The sequence below is a fragment of the Aulonocara stuartgranti genome (genome assembly GCF_965226115.1).
Source record: "Aulonocara stuartgranti genome assembly, chromosome: 14".
NCBI lineage: Eukaryota > Metazoa > Chordata > Actinopteri > Cichliformes > Cichlidae > Aulonocara > Aulonocara stuartgranti.
Window position 1 is genome coordinate 21,434,638 of NC_138950.1, and position 20,130 is coordinate 21,454,767.

General features: G+C 39.8%; 1 long non-coding RNA gene across 1 annotated transcript; it reads right to left on the reverse strand.

Moving 5' to 3' along the window:
* Window positions 1-334: 334 nt before the first annotated feature.
* Window positions 335-18,010, reverse strand: LOC309687963. The gene is made up of 3 exons (XR_014270927.1): window positions 17,854-18,010; window positions 15,346-17,478; window positions 335-3,701 (listed from the first exon to the last, which is right to left on the reverse strand). It is a non-coding gene; the product is annotated as an uncharacterized lncRNA (long non-coding RNA).
* Between the last annotated feature and the right edge of the window lie 2,120 nt (window positions 18,011-20,130).

The window sequence follows — 20,130 nt, forward strand, 5'->3', positions numbered from 1 at the left end:
CTATCCAATGTCGAATGTTTAGTGGGTTACAGCAGATTTCCATCAAACCAAAGGTTTGCCTCATTCTGTGTCTCAGCTCACACTTAAAATACAAACTAAATTATTAAATGTGACAGGAAATAAAGGTGCAAGTCTCAATGATCTAAGTAGGCTAGCACTAAAATGTTCTTATGTGCTATAAAAGGTGGAGATAAACCCACAAACTGATATGAAAGCAGCTGGTGTGTGAGCACAAAAGTGAAGACTTTTTGTTTTATACTTTATACTCTTTGCCAGACATAAAACTTGAATTGTTCAAAAACAACGACAGGAAAAAAAATCAGTTTATTAAAATGTAGGTTTTATTATTATAGGTAGTCCATTGATTCCATTGATTACACAATGAACAGGGCAAGAAACAGTAACATAATTAAACAGGTTATAGGTTATAGCCTCCAGTTATAATGTTGCAGAAAGAGTTTGATGTGCTACTTGAGGTCAGGGGAAAATGCAGTGAGGGGTTTGCAAGAAAAGACATACTAATCATAATCTGTGTAAGCGTAAATGTGCAAGTGAGAAGTTCAGAGAGTTCTCATGTGAGTTGCTTATGCATCTTTAAATGAATTTTCTTCACCGCATGTGAAAGATTGATGTAACCACCATGAAATCATTCATTGGTTCGTGAAGTTCCATTTTAAAGCCTTGGTTTTAGCTTTCTGGTTGCCAACACATACATTTTCCTTGGCCATAAGTGACCATGTTTGGATGAGAGGGTGGCGTAATACAGCTAAGGCTAGCAAGCTTGGTTAGCAAGGTGCATCCATAGACTGTATGGGTGCATAACACATACACAGATACTTGCAAAGTAGTGCATAGTACAACAAAATGCTAGAATATCGCTCACTTAAATTGCAGCGTGGATTTCTTTGACAGCTGTTAGTAAGCAACTTCTCAATAAGCCATGTTATTTGTCAGATAGTTGCATTAAAAATATTCCAAAAGGCACCAACACCACATATACTTTGAGAGGTACTTTTCTGTGGCTAGCAGAGGTGAAGCTTAGCATACAGCTACAGGATACAGCAGCAAGTGTCTGCACACACCTGCCAATCGAAGTGGCTGTGCCACTAATAAGCCTTTAAGCCTTAATACAATTTAAAACAGGTAAATTATATATTTTTAAAAAATAACCCCTATGCAATTACTTTTTTAAAGAGAAGGGTTTTTTAAATCCCACAATTCAGACATGGTCATTTCTGTTGTAAATTTGGTCATTTTACCATGGGACTCCCTGGAGATTAACTCAGTTTTGGAGCTAGTCTGTGGTGGCCACTTATTATCCAGTATTTAGTATAGGCTGTGGGCACACTTGTCTGAACCCTGTACAATTTATAAAAATAGACTGTGGTCAACAGAACCATCTACACTGAGTTTCATTCCAAACATTTTCTTGTATAGTGATTGTGACTTTTGGATTTACTTGACAACAAACCAAACAAAACACTCAATGTCAAATTGCTACTAAACCTAAGAGCTTACATACACAGTGTAACAAGTAATCATATGCAGAAATTATAAAATATCAAGGTTTTCCACACAAGCCAACAGAAATCTCAGAAAGTTAAGAGAGCACTCAGAGTCGCTGGTCATTCATTTTGGGAAATAAATGGTTCCTGTGCTCTATGAAATGACAGCAGGGACTCACGTGTTACTATGTCTTCTCTGGTGTCAGCTTGTTGGTGGAGAAAAGAATGATGAGGATAAAGTGTAGATTCGAGCCAGTCCTCCCTGCTTGCTTGTCAGCTTCATTTTGCTTTGCTCCTCCAATACAGTCACAGCTCTTAAACCTAAAATTATATCCATAATGACATGCAGCTCCATTGAACAGGTTGTAACCAAATCCCGGGGAGTTTTTTGTGCCTTTCCGAGTTTCAAGACAGATGGTGAAGCTTTGTAGAGAGATTTGATGTCCTCTTTTTTCTGACAAGCCATGCTGTTTCTCACCAGTTTGTTTATCACTGTTGTAGTCCTTTGTGTCGCACTGCAAAAGTACACAGTCTTGATTTGTGTGACATTGTCTCTTTTTCATGCTTTGCACTCTGTGTTGCTGCTCTGTGCCTGGTTTCCATATCCAATCACAGAAACATGGCAACACAACACAGACGATCATTTTGTGGCCCCAATTATGCACAGAGGGATCTTTGCTGATGTACAAAGCTTCTGCAAAGGCTAAAACGTCATCCAGTTTCATGTCTTTGTGTTTTTAATATCGGTAATCGTGTGGAATGAACAGAAACACTTCAATGAGTTATATTGGTCAAAGCGTTATAAAGAGTATTTCAATACAGCAATATAAGCTTAAGTAAACATCTCGTGATTCACACATGTGTAAGAGTACTGTATAAAAAACCAACTGTAGAGCAAATATTTTCACATTTTGTATTTCCATTACAAACTAGAATGAGATGCAATCTCCATATGCGATATAAACCATGTCACAGTTTACCAATTTAGACAAGTGCAATAAAATAACCTCCTTAATGCAAGATGTGATCATTGTAGTAAGTTAGAGGAATGTGATCATAGATAAACAGCACTGTATTCTGACAGAAAAACTGTGATGTATCAGATAGAAGTGTATATATAGACAAAGACTAGAAGCAGGAGGTTAAGGACAATGCCAATGACTCCTAGCACAGCCAGGAATCTTTCTTCTGGTGTGCTCAGGTATGGACACGTCAGGTCCATGTAAAACTTTTTCAAGAAATCTGTTAATTAATAAAAGTGGTATTTCACTGGACGCTTGGATTATTTGTGTGTTAGTATCGATGTTCTGTTCAAGTAGATTTATGGGTGTTGGGAGCAGATAGGCTAAAGGATCCCGCTGTTGATAATGATAATAATTAGTTTAACAATCTTGGTCCCAAGTAATAGTTTTAGGAGCATATACCTTTCTTATCAACTCATTTGTTCTGGTTGAATCAAAAGTGTCTTGTTTTTGTGACCTTTTAGATAAATGGCAGTGTTTTGGTTTTTTTTTAAGTTTGCACAAAAGTGTGGAAGGAACATGGCTTTCAAATTTGAACACCATTAAATCGAAGACAATCATGACCTCCTCTCCTGCTGTCTGAGACATCCCATAAATGTTAGCCCACAGTCATGGAGCAATATAAATACAAGTATATCACTGTTGCCATAATGGACACACTGTGGGGAAAGAAATGACACAGTTAATATGAACAGTACAGGAACGTCCAGGCAATTCCACATGAAGCTCCTCCTCTGTGACTGCAGGCAGTCTTTAGCTAGCAGAGCAGAGCTGTCTTAAGGAGTAAACAGTGTAGATGCAGGTGTAGATAAAAATAGTTACAATCCAGCTGATCAAACTGCCAACAATCCTCATAAGTCAGCGCTTACGTCAAATAATCAAACCCTCTTAGTATAGAAATACTTAAAGAGAGGGATGGCAGTGTTGGTAAAAGTATTGTGCCAGCATCTCCATGCTCAAGTCCAGCAGAAAGCCTTAGGTGACGGAGGTGTAGATGTAGACAAATATGACCACTAAAAGATTGAGAATGGTCCCAATGATGCCCAGCACTGCTAAGATTCGCTCTTCACGGTCATTCGTGGAGTCATCCTCTCTTGCGTGAGCGCTGCAGACATAGCGGCTGCCCGGGACCATTGTTACCATCACAGAACCCCACCCCCACAGGGCGTGACGCCTAGCAACAGACACAGTGAAGAAGAATTAAGAGACAGCAACAAAGCTGAAAGGAGAAGAGGAAGAAACAGGTTCATTACTTCTAACACAGAATTGCTGAAAACTGTTCCTCTCTTTCCCCATCACAACACAAACACATTCATTTTTCCTGCATTCTTTTGATATTTACTATTTCTTGCATTTGCTAAACACTTGGTGAAATTTGACAAATAAGACACAACAGTTGGGTCAAGCATCTCACCTCAATGTCAAAATTAAACTTCGACTATATCTAACATTACAGATACACAAAGAAACCCTACAGAAAGAGAAATAATAAGCGTGCACAGCAATAAATACAATAAAATATTAATATTTACAAAAAATGCAGTGATTTGGTAAAATAAAAAACACTACGTGTGATGTATGTAGTGGACAGTTACAAGCAACCTGCTGTTTGTTAAGCTCTAGCTGATCTGGCTTGATCTAGCTAACTTGTGTATCCTTGTGTATCTTGTGTGTGCTGTATCCAACCCTTACATGACCCCACTTCATTGTCTTTGCATGTTTATATCCTTACCCTACTCCTCCCTCCTCCACCTAATTCATCTCTCATTCTCATCACTTCAGTGTTCAAAGTACCAGAGAAAAACTAATTAAATTAAAGCTGCAAGCAGCGTTAAGAGGGCCCTCGCACACCGCGCGTTCAGCCACGCCCAACACCTACACCCAGCACATCCGATCTGATGTCACATTGATGGAAATCATGTGTAGAACCACAAGCTAAAATTTCATCTCGTTCAATGATGATTATAGTCGTCCCATTAGGTGGCGTTCTAACCATGACTGACAAATGGCATATCGAACATTTACGAGCTCGACTCTCGACTCATGGCTGCCACGTTTGGGAGAGATTGGACATTGTGCTTTTGAGTGACAGCAGATTGCTACTTTCTGGCTAGTGAGTGAACCTCCATGTGGCACCATGACCACCCCGTTTCGCCAAACATTAAAAGCTTTACAATTCATTATCACAAAGGTCTATAGACTCCATGCACCAGAGAGCACGTCATTTTGATGAAATCATGAGGAGGAGTTTGTCAAAGTATGAGGCCTGAAAAGAGGGGAAAATGTTGCCAAAATTACACATTAATTTTAAAATGGCTGACTTCCTGTTGGATTTAGGATATTGCTTGAAAAGACTTTTTTGTACATCTTGATATCTTCCATAAGCTTACCAGGTTTCAACCTCATGGATGAAACACAGCAGGGGCTGATGTTTTGAAATTTTGTAGGGGGCGCTGTGGAGCCATTTCACAATATTCCATGAAAATATAACAACAAAGCCTTTATCACACTGGAGGTGTGGGCCAAACTCCAAGAGTTTTTGCACTTTCCAAGCCCCTCAAAAGCCACTTCATCTTTCATGGTGAACCGCCTTGCCACCAGGGTGCGCCGTTCAGTTTAAACTCACAATTTTCTTACTGAAGCATCATGAGGGACTAATGTTAATATTTACCACTTTTGAGGTGGACCTGATGAACCTGTGAAAATCAGTTTATCAAAGTGAAAGACATGACATTTCCTGTTCCCACTAGGTGGCGCTCTGCATATTCCTAACAATGGGCATATCAATCTATTCAGGGCAGGTCTGACATCATGCCTGTAAAGTCTGATACTGATCAGACTGGTTTTCTTTGAGTTATACTAATTTGTTTCTTCATGGCAAGACGTCAAAGTTCGCCATGCTTTCGGGGTCACACCCTTTCGTGAAAACTCACACTTTTCAATGTAACCCAAGACCAACTCCTTAAGGCTTTCCTGGAGAAATTTGAGTCTGCAGACGTCACCCATCACTATACTGTACCCCAAAGTGTAAAACATGACATTTCCTGTTCCCACTAGGTGGCGCTGTCATTGATATCAAATGTGGCAGTTGAAATTTTTTCAGGGGTGGATCCTTATTATATGTTGGCTCTTTGGTCCAGATCAGACAATGTATAACAGAATGAGAGGCAATAAGATTTTCATGGTGAATGATCAAAATTCGCCGTGCCGCCACGGTCACACCGTATCCTGAAAACTCAAAAGCTCTAAAATTTAATATGGCCCAGGTGTGTAGTTGACACTGACCAAATATGAAGCTTATACGATCAAATCCCAAGGAGGAGTTCGCAAAAGTACGAGGCCTGGAAATGGAAAAATTAGAGCCAAAATGGCACCTTCAATCCAAAATGGCGGACTTCCTGTTGGGTTTGCATCAGTGGTCCCACTGACTTTTTTGTTCGCCTCAGCATGATACACGTGTGAGCCAAATTTCATACATGTAGCTCAAACTATGTGTTCGTAGGGCTGTGTTCTTACTGTAATACCTGTTCTGATTTTCCTAAATCGTGCCTACATACCATACCACAATAATTTAAAAGACTAAAACAAAAGCTGAAACTAATTAAAACTAAACTAAACATTTTCAAACAAAGAAAACTAAACTGAAGTGAGAAAATCTAATTTGGAAACTAAGTGAAACTAAACTTAATTAAAACACAAAAAGTCGAAATAAAATGAAAATAAAAAGCTAATTAGAAAGTACAAAACTATAATAATTCTGTCAATATATAATAGTAACATTAATACAAACCACAGTACCCCATACTACTGGCTGACTCATGCATTATTGACATTACACAATTTGTAGAAATGAGTGAGCACAGCTCCACTCGGTGCCTGCAGACTGCCCGTGCAGTACCAGGCTCAGACCTCTCTGTGAGGAGCTCTTCTTCAACTCCAAGAGAGAAAACGCATATTTAGCACAACAGCTCAACACCAGCGACAGAGATGGAAAGAATGATTCCAGCGCTGTCTCCAAAACAGCAACAGGCAGCTGTCACTCAGAGAAAAATCAGCAAGTATGTTGCTTTGACATACAGTAGACCCCATGTCCTGTAGTGAACAATATAAATAAGTGTGGACAGTACAGTCATCATGTGTGCGAAATTTGCTATTTGTTCATTGGCTATGTGCTGATAAATTTTTGGTAATGCAAAAATACTATTCTCTGTACGAGACATGGCACTCGTGGTATCCAAAACTAAAACACCTTCAGAAATTTAGAAATCCTGATAACTGTAAAGGCTTCACAAATGTTTTATTGCCACTGAATCGATGTACCCCAATCTCGTCATTTCTTAAATATTCCTAAAGCAATTTCATATAAGCATCTTTTCTTCTAGCTGGTTCCAATATTTCAATTAAATCTTTTGTCAAAATTCTTCAAAATCCACAGTCTGTAAAATTCATTACATTATGTCTTCTTCCATGCTTTTGTTCCTCCGTATGCTCTGTTGCTAAGCACTAGAGCTGTGAGGGATCAGTGGTGTCCTTTAAAAATGAATAAGGTCAGATGCTGATGAGGGAATTATCAGCCGTCTTTGGAGACAGTTTGGGAGCACACAGAAAAAGGGAGGTTAGGATTACGACGACACAAGCGTGTGTGTGTGTGTGTGTGTGTGTGTGTGTGTGTGTGTGTGTGTGTGTGTGTGTGTGTGTGTGTGTGTGTGTGTGTGAATATATTCTAAAATGAGTAAGACTGTTCGGCTGTCCAGTACACTGAACCATCCATGACTAAGTCCACTTTCATCCAGTTTTTTTCTATAATCCACGCCCTTACAGTGGAAGGAAGTAGTATTGACAAAAACTGGCCATAGAAACAATATTTTTTTATAATGTGTTGTTATGAAAGAGTACATATTCCCTCTGAACTCTTTAACATCAGTAAGTCCAGACATGTACATACATAGTAAACACTAGTAGCTATTCATCCTCAAAGAGTTTCTCTGCCCCGGTTCTCTACTCTCTACACTTGTTGTTCAATCTTTTCATTTTGGTGGTCTGCTGGCTAAACATTTCAACATCTAACAGCTGTTCCGGTTGCCCAAGGGTGCGATTGTTTTTGTGTCCATGTCCTGTATAGAACTAGAGAAACAGCACACTCTTTTGATGCAGTTGAGTCATTCAGCAGTGTAACATGATTATTTCCAACCCACTTAAAGGGGATTCATGGCACACCTCAAAAGTTGAAGCCATAAAGCATAGAAATAGAGGAGAAAAAGTGAGAAAGTAGAATACATTTGAACTACAGCACATTGCAACTATTCACCACTTCTGATGTTAGGTGTTGATTGTGAGTTTAAGTCATGGATGCTGGAGATGAAAAAATGTTGGCCACCTGTTAAAGGCTCTTCCATTTGATCCTCTTACAGAAATTAAAGTAAGAGAAGACTGATGCTTTTCCTTCACAAATAGCTACTAGAAACTTTTCAATTAATACAATATTTTTCATAAATGTTTTTCTTTGAACAATAAGACCCAAACCAGATTGCTGTGCATCTCAGCCACATGCAGTAGATATCTGAGCAACAGGCTCTAAGTCCATTAAAGTTATGAAGCCACATACCAAGCTACCTGTTACCTATCATTATAGCATAGTGTTAGAATGCAACAACAATGCATTCCCCCCCCTCACACACAGATGAAGTCCCATCACCTCTTGAAGACTTCATAGTACCATATTATCCTAAGAGGGCACTTTGCTCTCAGACTGCAGGCAACTCCCAGTTAGTATTCAGGCAGCAGAAACCCTCTCTCCTCTTCAAATGAAGCTTAAAACTTTCCCTGAGATGTGTCTTAGTTATGCTGTGGTGGACCCAGGCCCTGGGAGACTTCCCATGATGCACTGAACATGTCTTCTCCATTCCCATCTTTCCACTGTATGTGTTCATGCACCATTACTACATGTCATTAAAATTTGTCTTCTCTCTCCCACACTTTCTGTTTTGGCCTGTCTCTCTATGCTCTCCTTTTTTCTTTTTCTGTTGGGGTTTTCTCTCTTACAGTGCAGGCTTTTTACTTTACAATATAAAGTGCCATGAGATAACTATTGCTTTGATTTGGGGATATGAGCATAAACACAATTGAACTGAAATGAATTTTCAAGCATTGTGTCTGGTTCTTTGAAGATTTAATTTCTTATTTTATCAGAAGTATAATTATGATAATTATGTCTTTGATTATGCTATTGTAAAAGCAATGGTATTATGTGGTACTTTGGTTGTTGGATCTGTGATGCTTTGATTAAATGCTGTTCTCGCTTTGCTTGTTTAATAGCAACAATGTAAGGACCTGCAATCACTACAACTGAGAAGTGACAATACTACTAAAACCCATGTTACATATCTCAAATTACTACTACCTACAGTATTTAAGTTCAATTGCACTGCAAAAGGTGCAATGAAATTAAACATTGATCTGGATGGTTGTTTTGCTTGCTATAAATGTACATATACATCATGAATATGCATGCATTTGTGTATCTGTGGCTAATGAAGAGGAACAGTGAATTGGTGGGTGGGTGTCGATTCTCTAACACTCATGATTTGAGGGTATTGTACTGCAGAACGTAGTGTGTTACTACAAAAATGACAAGAAAAAGGCAATTCACAATGGAAGAGACACCATAACACAAATGTTGGTCTTTCTTACAGAGAAATTGCAAAGAAAGTCAAGGTGTCAGTGAGTACAGTTTCCTTCACCATCAAAAGGCAAACGCTGACAAGAAGAGGTCCGACCCAAAAGCAGACCCAAAGGCACAACTGAATCAGAGGATACGTTTCTGAAAGTTAACAGCAGCTAGGTGGCTCACAGGACAACAGCTTCAAGCATAATAGTGGTCGTAGTAAGAAAGTCTCAGTGTTAAGTGAGAAGACCTCGAGCTGCAGGTTTGACGGTACGAGTTGCAGCAAGAAAGCCATTGCTTAGACGTGAGAATAAGAGAAGGAGACTTGCCTAGGCCATAAAACATTGACACTGGATTACTGAACACTGGAAGAAGGTATTATGGGCTGATGAATCAAAATTTGAAATCTTCAGTTCATCACTCAGAATCTTTGTGTGTCGTTGAGAAGGCGGAAGGAGGGTTCCACAGTTTGTGCCATCAACTGTCAAACATGGAGGAGGACGTTTGTTGACGGTCTGGGGCTGTTTTGCTGGATCCAGGGTCGGTGACTTGTACATAGTGAGAGGCGCCCTGAACCAAGCATTCTGCAGCGCCATGCAATACTCTCTGGTATGCACCTAGTTGGCCAGGGGTTCATCCTACAGCAAGATAATGACCCCAAACATAAGTCCAAGGTATGCCAGAACTACCTCAGGAAAAAAGAACAAGATGGTAAGCTTGAAAACATGGAGTCGCCAGCACAGCCTCCAGACTTAAACCCCATCAAGCTGGTTTGGGATGAACTGGACAGAAGATTGAAAGCAAAGCAATCTACAATGCCGCACATTTATGGGAGCTTCAGCAACAGATATGGGAAGAACTTTCTGAAGAATATTTGAGTTCTATTATAGAAAGAATGACACGGGTGTGTTCAGCTGCCAAAGGTGGAACTTTGAAGAGTCAAAAGTTTAGATTACATTTTGATCTATAAATTGATTCCATAATTTCTTTTTAAACTCTGCTTTCTTATTTGTACTATGCTTTCATTTCAGAGTGCAATGAGATAAACTGCATAATTTTCAATTAAAAACTGGGAACATTGGGGTGTTCTAAAACTTTTGACTGATATATATACACAGTGTATACACTAGTATACTGTACATGTAATATGCTGTATCGTTCACACAGGCTGGGTAGTTTCAAATCTATTTCAGGATTTTATATTCTCCCTCTTGCTTCCTTCATTTCTCCTTTTAAGAACCCACATTAGAACTAACTGAAGCAGCTCAAGCATTTACTCGATTTGAATTAATATTTAAATACATGCTGTATATTTTAGTCATTTAAACCTCTATAACTCACTGCTATTTCAAGAACAAAAGAGAAGGAGCTGCAATAAAATATCCTATTTAGTTCTTAGCCTTTTGAATATTATAATATATTTGTACCATAAAGCACTGAAATATCCTAATGTGTTTTTGCACTGGACTATCGTACTCTACTATTTTATCCTTTTACCACGGCTAGAGCAGTTAATTTGCCTATTCTAATGAAATGGCCTTGTTAAAAAAAAGTATTCCTGCAGTATAGGCAAGCATAAATCAGTATAATACTGGAATCCTCCTGAAAAACGAAAAATAAAAGCGTGTATGTCCCTAATTATGACTGTTCAGCTTTTTTGAGGCGTAATTGAGAAGTAATATTTTAGAAAAGCATGTGATTAAAGTCTTTTAAAAACAATCACAATTTGAATCTGATCTGTAAATTATTGCTAATATTTCACAAATAGCAATTATCCCGAACTTGTTTTGAACCTAACAATCAGGGCAGTGTAAAGTGCAGTAACACTGGGGAATTCACCATCGGCTCCCCCGCTGACTGAGCAATGCAAAGCAGTCTGCCCCGTAAAACTCATGCATAAAATTCATCATAATTGGTGCAGATAGCTCCTCTGCTTATATCGCTGTCAGATTAATTTATATAGGAAGTTATATAAATTCCCTACAGATGGTCCATCTACAGCGCAGTGTGCATATGCGAGTCGGAATCTGAGGTCACATAGCAATTTGCTACCAAAGCAATCTCATGGAAACATCCTGAGATGAAACTGAGGCTTGTGGGATGAATGCTTTACATTAGAATGATATCGTATCAGTAGAAGTAACTAATTTCATTTTGCATCAATATCAGCAGCAGGTTTTATTTTCTTGTATGGTGCGCTTCCTTTGAAGCTGTGTAATGATCTCAACAAGCTAAAAAATAACTCAAGTAGGTTTTGTATTATTATCAATATACAATATACATTAAATATTTATGCCAGTAGAATTATTGATTGAAGATCAGCCTGAGAACAGTAAACAAGACTCGCTGCTGCAGAGTTATGTCCATGTAGCCATACACTTATTGCTGTAGTAATGCATAATAGATAACAGATTTGTGGAGGCACTGATAAAAGTATCTATTGCCTCTAGTCATATACAAAAAAATGCTGCTTCTGCTGGCAGTGGTTCTCTATATTTTTGAATAGTGTGTGCTCCAAATAGCCTGCTATGCATCAGTACTAATGAACTAAGCAATATTGGTAAAACTCTACTTTGGAAATATTTCTTGAATGTTTAAAATGACAGACACATTGTAGAGATGCAGACATAATTAGAGACAGTCCTGCCAGAAGGCTCCACCTCTGTGCTTCATCTGTTAGCATCCAAACCATCAATACCAGTCAGGTAATCCTAACGTTCTAATAAGAGCAACAGCATTACAAATAAATATGTCACAATTGAAACCAGTAAGTAAGCGATTAGAGGACCTGATACTAAAAAGGATTGTAGGGGTACAAAAGAAGAGCTAAAGGAAATGGAGATAAATGTATGTGATAGGATTGTTTTGGAATTTTATAAATAAAAATAATTGATTGTTAGTTTGGCATTAGTTAGTAGTCTGCATACTGACACTGTTCAGCAGTATGTCACAAGATAGTACTATCCATGGATGATCTGGATCATGGTGGTATTGTTTAACATTGAACAAAGACCCTTCAGTGACTTATTATGTGACTAATAATTTGAAAATAGGAAAATAGGAAACAATAATATTAACTTTTTTTTAATCCAGATGACCTCAAAATGAAGACTAAGGCATAAAAAAATATCTGCGTGCTTCCTGCTGAGCCACAATACTCCTGTAGTCGGCTTCCATTTATTACTAGTTATTCACTCGGAGGTACTGGAAGGCTAAAACCAGCAGTACAACTTTTTTTTATCTTCTTCCCCTTGTCTTTTATACTTCCAAATAAATGTGATTTATTACACATCTCATACTGATGATAATAAAAATAATTGTCTCATAATAATACAATCAAAAATGTAAATATATATGTATATATATATACATATATATATATATATGTATATATATATACATATATATATATATGTATATATATATATATATATGTATATATTAATCTCTGTCTCTCTTCCACAGCATGTCTTTTATCCTATCTTCCTTCTCTCACCTCAGCAGCAGGCGGCTGGCTGCCCCTCCCTGACCCTGGTTCTGCCGGCCGGAGGTTTCTTCCTGTTAAAAGGGAGTTTTTCCTTCCCACTGTCACCAAAGAGCTTGCTCATATGGGTTCATATGATTGTTGGGTTTTTCTCTGTATGTATTATTGTAGAGCCCTGCAATATAAAGCGCCGTGAGGTGACTGTTGTTGTGATTTGGTGCTGTATAAATAACATTGGATAAATAAAAACTGGATGGATATATATGAATAAATAAAGCTTATTTATGCCAACAGAAACTATGGTAACTAAAACCTAGTCTCTCTGTGTGTAACTCATCAACGCTGACTTCTCATTAACAGAAAATCTGACCTCTTGATTCCTAATCTAGCTATTTGTACACAGTGAGGTCACTGTTTAGCAAATAAAATAATAATAATGTCAACTACAATAGCAGATTTAAGTTATCCTGTGGTGAACTGTGCTGTATGTGTTGGCTGTATAGCCAGTAGTGGTCACAGGAAGGAAGGAATTGCAAGTATTGATTGGTGTCATTGACTGGTAGAATTATTGACTTCACAGAAAGTCTCAGTCATTAATCTTACAGTTTTTGTACTTGCCACACTGAACAGAGACTCTGTTTAGTCTTAGATCACTGTCACGCACATGCACAAAGGAAACATGTATGGGCACCGTGTGCTGTGGAGAATGTAGCATATATAGTAATGTAGTCAAATAGAGTAATTTTACCATTGTCCTCTCTCTCTCTCTCTCTTTCACACACACACACACACACACACACACACACACACACACACACACACACACACACACACACACACACACACACACAGAGCTGATTTGCATTACAGCATGGTGATGGTGTGGGAGCCAGATCTTTATGACACAGCCTCATTACGGGCTTGGCTGGCCAGCACTGCTGGAATATAAGGCCAGCGGCCATCAAGCAACTGTCACTTCTCCTCAGCAACAGTCCTTCCTTCTCCACGCTGGTGCATGTGTGTTGTTAATGATGTGTGTATGTGTGCTTGTGTGGAAAGAAGAAGCAAAGAGGGTGCCTACTTCACGACAGAGTGACTGTGTATATGTGTTTGTGACAGAAAGGGAAGAGATGGAGTGCATCTGTGTGAGTGAGAAAGTGTCGGAGAAACACGGGGATAACAAGAACTCGCTGAGTTAACTGCTCAACAACTCAACTCAGCTTGTTGGTTCTGGTCGAACAACATTGCATTTTATACTTGATTTAAAAAAAATTTTAATAAAATGTAAAATAATCAAAGCATAATGCTAATGCTATAAATATTTAGCTTCTTCTCAGAAACAACAAAGTGATCTTTGCAGCATGTCAAATATTAGTGGACATTTTAATATCATCTCTAATACCAACATGGAACATTTAGTTGGTCCCAAGCAAATCACACCATACATACAACTTATTTTACTCAGTGCAGGTTAGTCCTCAGGTCCAAACTTGCTCTGATGTTTATTGATTTTTTTTTTTCTTCTTTTGGCATGTACCTATATAGAAAGTGCTTTCTCACTTTATGTTAGGCACGTTAACATTTTTGTACTGTGCTCAGGGGAATTGTTTCTATGTTTTGCCTGAATTGTTGTTAATTGTTAGGAGAGCTAGAAGATATTTCCTAGACTGAAAGTCTTTAATTCTCCATTAATACAAAATAATATTGTGTGGTTAAAAATGATGATGAGTCACTTTTTATTCAAATCCCAGGCTGGATGTCATGTGACCCTCTGGGCACTGCTATCATGTGACCTACATTAAACTGTGTGAATCAGTGGATGGATGCATAATGTCACCCCCTCGGCTTGCATATCATATGGACTGTGTCAGATCACATGACCTGCATTAAATTAAATGAATTTAATTTAATAACCCTGATCTCTGACCTTTCACCTTTCACCTTGACCAAGCTCCTGTGGGGAATATGATCTTTAAAAAGGTGATACACAGAGACACACAGCCACACATGTCCAAAGATGCTGTGAAAGCATATCATATAAGTAGAAATTTGGGGTTCCCAAACTCTGGTCAAGCATGAAACTTGGCATTTTCTGTGAATCTTATTAATTACTGTGAGAATTTTTAGCAATAAGCGTAATCTGAAATGCTTTTGGCATGGCAGTGGTCTAGCAGTGTAAGCACTTAGAGATACAATGTACCAATTTACTTCAACATATATGCCACATGCTTTTCAGATGACTTTTCTGCTCACTTTCTACGTGCCAAACAAACTGCCACCATGTGCACATGACACTTGTAAACACAAGTCCCCTTGGACATGCTTATCCACAGTTTTTTCAAAGAAGAAAGCTGCGTCGTCAGTGTCAGGTGCACAAAAGAAAGTAGGGGACCACTACTTTTTTTCACCATTTCTTAATGGACTTTTTTCCAGTTTAATTTTTTCATACATGGTAGCATACAGCTGACAACATGCAGCATGCCAGCAAAGAATTGCAGCCTATTAGACAATTCTAAAAATGCCCCTTTTTTAAGTTATTGGAAAAAAATGTGATGCCATCTTTTGTTTTTTCTCACGTACTGAACATATACCAAAACGATGGCTCCACCGTTCATGCCAAGCAGTGATTTTTGTGTACCATTACATGCTTTTGCAGATATTTGTACTCACCATACATTGCACCAGGGGGGCAGTCGAAGACTCCTTTCTTTCTTCTCTTTATCCGAGCATGCTGTCAGTTTTTTCTTCTCCACCGTCCTGCTGGTTTCTCTCGCCTCCTTCTTCTTCTCCTCCTCCCTCCCCTCCCTGTCCCCCCTCTTTCCACTGCTGTTCAGGTCCAGCGCTGTCGCTGGTGCCAAGAATCCAGGCGACACACACACACAAGCAGTTCTGGGTAACTCTTTGAGAATACACTTCGACACAGCTGGGTTCGAAGCTCAGCGCAAACACACACACACACACCACTACACACACACAAGCATATCCACAAACACAGCTGAGCACATCCACAGTCCTTACACACCCCCTGCGCAGCCTCACATAAACACACAGCTGGACTATTTGCAGCTGGATGGAGATTGTGGCATTGTGTTGCTGTTTTTTGATGTTTTGAGGAATCAGAAATTCAGGTTGGAGAAATGGCAGTTACTGAATGTTTAGAGATCAAGAGGCAGTGGGACTTTATTCAGTCCAAGAATTTCCTCGCATATTTCCTCAAGCAGTCTTCTATTGGTCAAATACTCAAATCTAATCCTTGCAGGAAACACACAAGAAAATCATTTATGCTTCAGCAGTGTTGGCTTAACTCATCTGGCAGGACTGGCGCTGTAGAAGCAGGTGAAGCATTTCAATCCAAAATGTAAATCAGTGTTCTTCTTGTAGAAAAGAAGAAAATGTTGTGGTCCTCATGAGATCGCTCAAATATCGGTCCTCTTCCTAAAGGTCCTCCTTTCTCTAGAAAGTCATTGCAGTCAATCCAAAGAAGTTGGACAGCTGCCCAAAAAACCTCCAGGAAGCCAACTCCTGGCTATTTTGCATGTCTTATGTTATTTTGTGCCAACATCTCTGCTTCATATCGCTCAGCTTGACTATTCTGGTGTAAAAACTCCTCAGAGAGAAAGAAATCAGTTGCATCTCTTCTGTTTTCCCCTCTGTGGAGCAAGTAGCATGTTCTTGCCAGAGTGGCCTGTCAGCATCAATATTTAACAGCAATCTCTTGCTGTGCTGCTGTCACAGTTAAAGTTTCCATGTCCCCATCACTGTGCGCTGGATCTCATGTTCTCTGGTCTGCAGTGTTTTCTCTTCAGCTCCGTCTTTCTGTCCTTCTGTGCTTTATTGTATTTCCAATATTGCTCTAACCTTTCTACCCTCCATCATTGCCTTCTTCTATTTAACCCTCATGAAACTTGCTCCATATCCAAACCTCTGCCAGGTTCTCTCCTGGAGGTAAAACACAGCCACGCAGGACTTTCTTGCCCGCAAGGAGCTCAAACAATCTTTCATTAATCCCCTCCTACTGTCCTTTTTTGCAGTTCTCCATCCACTAACCCTGCAGCAAACCTTCACTCAACCTTCCCTCAACTGGCTTCAGTCAAATTAAACCTTCCACTTTCTATATTCACCCTCTTCTTGCCTTCCTCTCCCTCTTGCAACCTGATTCACGTGGCCTATATATCACTCACTGCCTGCCTGCCTGCGTGGTTACTTCTGTCCTCATCCTGTCCTTCTTCTGTCTAATGACAGCTCAATTCTGGTCAAGTCCTCTCTGATTTTTTTCCCCCCCGCTTTATATCTTCCTCATTGTTCCTCTATCTCCCTCCACCTCTCCTCTTGCATGCAGTAAACGCGGCATTTGAGCTGCTGTGCTCTGAGTCATACCGCTCTCTCCTCCCTTTTCCTTCCAGAAGCTTGCAAATGTTCTTTTTTTTTAGTGCCTCGCTTCTCTAACAACCATCAGGATTTGTTCAGCATTTTTTTAGGTCCTAGGCGCTGAAATGATGCCTTTTCATCCTGCTGACACAGACAGAAGGACAGACTGTGGATAGACAGTCAAACAGAAAGACAAAAAGGAGCCAGTCATACTTTTTCCCAACAGAGGCAGGAGTCTGCTTTTAAATGCTTGATCCTGTCTGTGTTTTTGCTGTTGCTAGTAGTCTTACTCATTTGATTACAGAAGGCTTAGTTTCTCCTCTTCCCACTGGTGAAATGCCTTTTTCACTCGCCGCAGTCCCTGTAGCAAGTTTGGTCCATTTTTCCTCTCTTTAACCCTCACAGCTGGCTCTCCAAATATGTTTTTGTGACAGTCTGAAAAGAGGAGAAGAAAGGACAGAAGCATGTTTACTGTAAATACCACTGTCTTTTACACTCTAAGAACACACTGAGATGTTCTCAGAAAAGGGGGCAGAAAAGCTTATGGGTGGGTGAGTGGGTGGAATGGAAAGATGGTTAGCAAGAAAAGGTGTGAAGACAGAGGCACAAGGATGGATGAAGGGTAAGACGGTGAACAGAGGAAGATGAAGATGGGTACATGCATGGATTTAAAGGATGAATGGTTCGGCAGGTTAACTGCTGTCACAGAGGAAAAGGCCTCTCCAAGTCTCTGTTAGTCAAAACTATCAGTATAGTAGTATTTAAATTAGCTTTGTCAATATTTCATTCATTTATAGTTTGATATTTTACCTGCGTTGGAATCCTGCCGTACTCTCCCTGACAATGCACTGCTGCTCTTTTTTAATTTCTACCTCTCTCATCGTTCTCTGTCTGCTGCTGCAGCCTCAGTCTGTGCCATCACTAAAATGCAGTATCCCTTCCCTCCCGCCTCCTCTCCTCTGCCTACTCCCTCTGTCTCTCCCACTCTGTTTCCCTCAATTTCTCTCCCTCCTTTACCCCCACCATGCTCCCATTCTCTCTATATTTGTCCTTCTCTGTCCGTCTGTGCCTCTATTTTTCAGTCTCTCCCTCTATCTCTTCACTTGGTTTACACGTTCACTTCCTCCGTCCCCGCCCCTTCCGCCACTCTACCCCCTGTCTCCACTTTCCTCACATGTATTCCATCACCACCTCTCCTCCTCCCTTTCTTTCACTCTCGTCGCCTGCTTTTTTCAGCCTTTCCTCACAGAGAAGCTTCGAGAACACACTGGACTGGGGGGACATGTGAACACCATTCACAATCACGCCGCATGAATAATACATCCATAGTACGTTCATACTTTTTCAAATGCATGCACACATCAAAAACCTGCTCCAAAGATGTTCTCTCGCTCTCTCTCTCTTTCACTCTATCTGACTGAGAAAAAACAAAAGTAGATCCTGCTCAACAAACAATGAGGATTTTGATATGCGCTACCTGTGCCAGCCACACGGGCTAAAACGCAGCTCACTGAACGCGCTGAGAATGAAAGCAGGTCTTCAGCAGCGCAAGACCACAGCTGCAAATCGAAGAAAGATTGAGCAAAATGTAATTAGTAAATTTCTCATACGACTGCAGCCACATACTGTTTTTGCAAAAAATATGTCATTTAAAATGAAAATTCAGCTTTGACAAGCAGTGATCGACTCATTGAGCTTCTAAATGAAACATTAGTACATTTAGGTTTGCGTAACCAGTGGAAAAGAGACAGAAGATCAGAAAGGGAAAGCGTTTGAGTGGGTTTGCTTGCATGTACATGTTGCGTTGTGCTGAACATTTGTGCATATATGTGTAAACTATGAGATGTGCATCACATCGTCCTCTTGCATATATGTATATGTGTGTGTGGCTGAGGTTGGGTGCGTGGGTGGTTGTGTGTAGCTGGTTAGAACTGTCCTTTTGGCCCCTAGCATCACCCAGTGCCACCATCTGTGCTGCCAGCCAGATGGGAAGGGTGTGTGTCTGCACAAATGTGTGTACATGAGTGAGTGTGTCCAAGCAACCATTTACATGATCACTGGATGCGCTGTTTTCTTATCTAGAAATTTTTTTTTGTGTCAATCCACAGAGCAAACTAGCAGTTCTTACGATTTGTTGACTATAAATCTGATGCAACGCCGCCACCCTCCACCCCATAGTAACATTTCATTGTTAAGTGACACTATGCCTGTTGTTTTCAAGTGACCTGAGTCCTCTATGTACTAAGTGACTAAAGCAAATCATGCAGCTATAAAGCAAAGAAAGGAGTCAGGAGAGGTTACTACAAAGCCATGCAGTCTATGACAAAATAACCAGATACCTCACACTATGTACAACTCACTGTATCACTTGAAATATTCAAAGTACAACTGTGTTTTTTGTGTCATTTCATAGACATGATGGAAGGTGGAGATGTAGTGATTACACAAACTTATTTGAGATGAGCAATGGAACAACTGCCAAAACGAAACTACAAGATTAAACCGCTTTAACTGAAGAGTCATTGCTCTTACAGCAGATCTTATCTGCCTTGGTCATCTTCCAGCAACGGATGTTATGTGCATCACAACTGCACTGCATTGTGAGATATTTATACTGTTGTAGCGTCCATGCTAAAACAGGGACTTGTTTCAGCAAGCCCCAGGGTAGACCCAGCTGAGAAATATAATCAGCTGAGAGATTATATTTCTCAGCTGGCTTGGGAATGGAGTCCCCCCTGGAAGAGGTGGATGGAAGTGAGGAAGTCTGGGCTTCTCTGGTCAGACTGCTGCCCCCACGAGCTGAATTCACATATTGATTATAAGAAGAAGAAGATGGATGGATAATCCTGGCACAAGTACTCTATGGGACTGTGCAAAACGTCTGAAAGCACCCATCATTTCTTTATTTTTTGTTCCTTTAGACTGTTCCTTTAGTTGAATCTAGACAAAAAGAGTGAGAAAGCCCATTTTGACAGGCAAAATAGTAATTCTAAAAGAGCTGTTAGCCAAAACATTGGTGTATCTCGGTAGGGTGTGAGGTGTTTCCTAAAAAATCTGAGGGAACTGGATGATTGGAGGACAAAAAAA